The following is a 4,760-nucleotide window of genomic DNA, read 5'->3' on the forward strand; positions in this document are numbered from 1 at the left end:
GCAGCCTATTGTTTCATTAATTAAATAAACAGCTAGGGATATAGTATATAATTTGGCCACCTGGTGTCCTTACCCTCAAACAACCACCCTGTTGGTTTTCTCAGAGTAGCTATTACTTCTTTAAATATTTTCTCAATGACTACTGTATCCTCACTGATCACAAGAGGGCGCTCTGATGCAAGCTCTGACTGACACTCTTCTCCTACCTCCTGGAACCCAGGGCTCACAGTAAAGTACATATTTGTCAGAATCAAAATTTTGTCCAGGGGACAATAAATGCAATATGACCCTGAAATACTAAGAGGCATGAAAAATCTAGATTTGACTTGCCACCACCATGAGTTTGGTAAACCACTTGCGGTCAGCCAACCAATATCATTCATAGACTCAAATGAACAACTTTAATGGCCGCATGGTTTACTAAAATATAGTCCAGAGAACCACTCAAAATGGAACTGTGCCTATCACAGCTGTAAAAAAAATAGTGACCCTCCTCCTCCACCCCCACACTATTAATCTTATAAAGATTGCATGGAGGGATGGATTTTGCAAACAAAGGGAGAAAAAGGAAGAAAGGTAATAGGGTTTGGACCTCTGGCTCAATATCCCTGGATGCTCAAGTTTCCCAGAAGCTGCCTGTTTAGTTCAAACTTGGACTTAAAAAAATATAAAACAGGTTACAAACCCCATCATACAAGATAATCAATTTAGTTTGGTATGGCTTGCCATCACACAAGATCAGAGGGGTTGAAAAGGAAATAAATTCATCTTGCCACTTTCCCAGCATTAAAAAGAGTCATAGTAAACCAAGTCAACAATATTTTATGGTTTCCCATTCAGTAAGCTGCAGTCCTATGGGTATGGGCAAAATGAAAATCCAGATTATCTGGAGAGTTGCTCTAATTGTGTGAATAATATTCAAACCATAGTGATTTTATATGTTTGTAACCAAGAAATAATGAGAAAGCTTTGTACCCTGGTTTTTCTGGGTGGCTTTTTATGCAGGCTGGAGGGAAGTTTTTTAACTTCTCTATACCTCCCTTTACTTGTTAAACAAAAGTAAAACTCTGTCTCATCTCAATAAAGTCATCATAGAGCAGTTCCAGATGTCAAATATTCCATCTTTACTTTTGTCAATCTGAAATAAAGGAGCTACCACAGTAGCAAAAATTGAGGCAAAGGAATTGGACTTTGGGATGCTACGCTACATCAAAGTACTGACGTGCCCAAGAGAGACAGAGGGGACAGGGTTTCAAGGCTCAGCCTTGGGAATCTAATGCATTAATTGTTTTGGATAACAACTGAAAGTCCGTAAAGAAAACTGTGCGAGGCTTGGGAGAGTGGTGACTTCTGGTCAAAACAGCAGGCTCCAGGTGCAGCAATGGAGAAACATGTTGTACACTGCTCCAACCATTGGATCAGTGGGATTAAGGTGAAGTAGTCCCTTTTAATGTCTGCATTTAACATTCCCCCATTTTGCTTAAGACAAGTTCCATCACTGACCAAGGGAGGCATTGAAGAGTTCAGTGAGTTGCTGTATCATGACAATATCAGTAACATGGACCCTGATATGAGAAGGGATGTGTAGGCAACATTTAATTCCCCCTAAAAAAGTAACAAGGTACAGACAAGGAAAATAAATAATCCCTGAAAAAAAAGGATAGACAACATCCCCAGGGCCAAAAGGAAACCAATTAAAAAGGTGCACCTAGCAAAGAAAGGATCAAGCTCCACCTTGCCATGAAAGAATGCCAAAAGCCAGATCTCTTCACTAAGGGTTTTGGGATTGAAAGTGACCCACACCCAACATCCGTCTAATCGTCAGATTTCATCTTGGATCTCAGATGTCCCATGTAGTCATCTGGTCTCCGGAAACATCTCTCTGGGCAGCTCTGAAGTAGACTTCTCGGTAGTAGATTTGCTTCTTGTAGAAATTCTTAGATGTTCCTGTTAAAATCTTTTACAAAACAAATCTCAATGCACGTTAGCACAACCTCTTAAACGTTACTGCTCCAATAATTACTTAAACCCAGATCAAAACTTTGTGGTTCTGACATTATTGTTAATAGAAGCATATTTTTAAAAAACATTAAATGGGAGCCATAGTTCAGTTGAAACTTCAGAGAATTTAGGTTCCTAAAACTTTATTGTTGCTTCTATCTTTCCTAGACTCTGTACTGAATATAAACACTGCCAACCATAGCTGAAGAATTACTTTAAAATGATCTATGAAGATCTGGCTTGTAGAATGAACCCTTATAGTATATGTACACACACACACGCACACACACACACACACATATATTTACCAAATGTTTTCTGGACTAAGATGTTTCTGATTTTATTATATAGAGAGATATAGATGATATAGATATAAACAAGGCAGATAGCAAGGCCAAATACTCATTTACTTAGTGTTCAGGGTATGGAAATGACCATAATCTCAGACTAAAAACAACAGGTGGTGCTAAGACATTGCAACAACAGTTATATGAAGCAAGAACTTGCCTTGGTTATAGAGGGTTTGCTGAGAGGGAGACGAACGTTGGGACAGCTCTATCAGCATCAATACTGATCCTCCAGGCAAAGTACAAAGGCACAGAATAACTAAACATCCTTAGTTAAAATAGATTACAGGTAAGAAGAGCCTAAGAAACCAAGTCTATGACAGGACACCACAGCCAGGCTCAGAATGAAGCAGGTGGGAAGGTTTCTTGTATGTGAAGCTGAGTCAAGAAGATCCTAACTTAGCCTTCCCAAGGTTGCCTTCCTGACCTTTTTCCCAGGGACAGATATCCACAGATCATAGGTTACAGACATCATTCCCACTGAGCTATTGGCATCTTCCCTGAAGTGGTGAAACATTAGTTCAAGGACACAACAAACCTGAAACTGAAACACAAAAAGAAAATTCACAGCCCCAAAAGGTTTCACCTCAGACAGCAAAGTCTCACAAATCAAAATGAGGTTGGATAAAATTGCTATCAACTGTCAAGTTGTTGCAATAAATTAGCTAATAAATAAAGTTATCAAACCTTCTAAAAATAGTTTAAAAGATGTTACATAACATCCTTTTCTTTTCATATCCTCCTTTCTTAAATATAGGTTAAAATTCAACCTGATATAAAAGGCAGTTATTAGAATTTAATAAAGTAATCACATTTTGTAAGCTCACATAGAGAGCAAATACGTTATAGTTTACTAACCCTTTAAAATAAAAATATATTTCTAAGACTAATCTGTTAAAATTAAATTGGTTAAAGATGTAACATCAGTACAGACTATTCCAGATATAACTTCATAATTCACAATAAACAGTCCTATACTATAAACAAATTCCTACTTACACCCCCCTCTCATCAAGGAATGTTTGCAGTGAGGGACAAGATTCGATTTGTGAAGTGAAACAAAACACAAATTCTTTCACAGAACTGAACAATTTTTATAAGGGATAGCCAAGTGATTTCAGGTAAAGCTTCCTCTTTGCTATAGGAAAACCTGGGAGTTTCCAGTTTCTTAAACTTTCCTAACAGCATATCTGCACAATATCATAAACAATACTATGGCTTTGAAACATGAAACAAAACCCATTTCCAGTCAGGTAACCTCCATTCAGTTTAATTAACTTAAACAGAAAATCATTCATCATATCACTCTAAGCATTAAAATAGCTGATCAAATTCATTTAAATCCAATTCAAACCTGGGATTTTTAAACCTTGCAATTTACTAATGGCAACATTTAAAATCTCAGAAAGGACCCGTTGCTTTCTGTTTACTCACGTTGTTGTCGTTGTTGTTCAGTTGTGTCTGACTCGTTGTGGCCCCATGAACCAGCCCTTCTACCTTCCACTGTCTCCTGAAGTCCTTACAAGTTCATGATCATTGAGTCCCTTCTCATCATGTGGCCAAAGTATTTAAGCTTCAGCTTTGGTATTTGACTGTCCAGTGAAGAGCCTGGATTAATTTCTTTAAAGATTGACTGATTTTATCTCTTAACTATCCATGGAACTCTCAAAAGTCTTCTCCAGCAACACAATTAAAAAATCATTGATTCTTCAGTGCTTTTCTTATGGTCCAAATCTCACAGTCATTGCTCCTGAAAATAACAGATCCTGCCAATTATCCAAGTACTTACATGTCCATAATTTGAAAACAGAACCTGGCAGCCATCCTTTTAGGGGACCTGTTGGAAAAATCCAAAATTGCCCATGGGTCTTTATCAAACCTTCAATCAAAGAGCCAAGAAATCAACTAAAAGAGAGAACTCAAATATTCAAGAGATCACTTACCCAAGCTTAACCACCAACCTGGACCAGACACAAAAGGATCCATGTTGGTCCTGGGTATCCAGGGTTGAAAGCAGTGGCCAACTGGGCAGGAGTCTTTGAATCCCACTTCTGATAACAGATATTGACAATCTGAAAGAAAGAGGATTACCAGAGTGGCAAAAATTAGGGTCTTTCATTGAAGCATTGAGGGAATTGCAAATTGGAGTCCCACACAACATCAAAGTACTGGAATGCTCAAGAGGAACAGAGGGAGTAGGGTTTCGATAGCAACAGGGAGGGCATCTCAGGGAAATCACAGCCTTGGGAATCTATTACATAAGCTGTTTTGCATAACTCCAGTGACATCCTCACCTCTAGAATCAAATATAAAATCCTTTGTTTGGCATTCAAAGCTATTCAAAATTTACTCTCCCTCTCCTTCCTGGTCTTTATACTCAGTGAACACACACACACACACACACACACACAC

At 38.2% G+C, this 4,760-nt stretch overlaps 1 long non-coding RNA gene across 1 annotated transcript; it reads right to left on the bottom strand.

The window, feature by feature from the left end:
• Positions 1 to 2,430: 2,430 nt before the first annotated feature.
• On the bottom strand, positions 2,431 to 4,530 carry LOC140501246 (uncharacterized). The gene is made up of 3 exons (XR_011966108.1): positions 4,292 to 4,530; positions 3,783 to 4,185; positions 2,431 to 2,892 (listed from the first exon to the last, which is right to left on the bottom strand). It is a non-coding gene; the product is annotated as an uncharacterized lncRNA (long non-coding RNA).
• Between the last annotated feature and the right edge of the window lie 230 nt (positions 4,531 to 4,760).

Source organism: Notamacropus eugenii, chromosome 4 (assembly GCF_028372415.1).
Source record: "Notamacropus eugenii isolate mMacEug1 chromosome 4, mMacEug1.pri_v2, whole genome shotgun sequence".
NCBI classification, from domain to species: Eukaryota; Metazoa; Chordata; class Mammalia; order Diprotodontia; family Macropodidae; genus Notamacropus; species Notamacropus eugenii.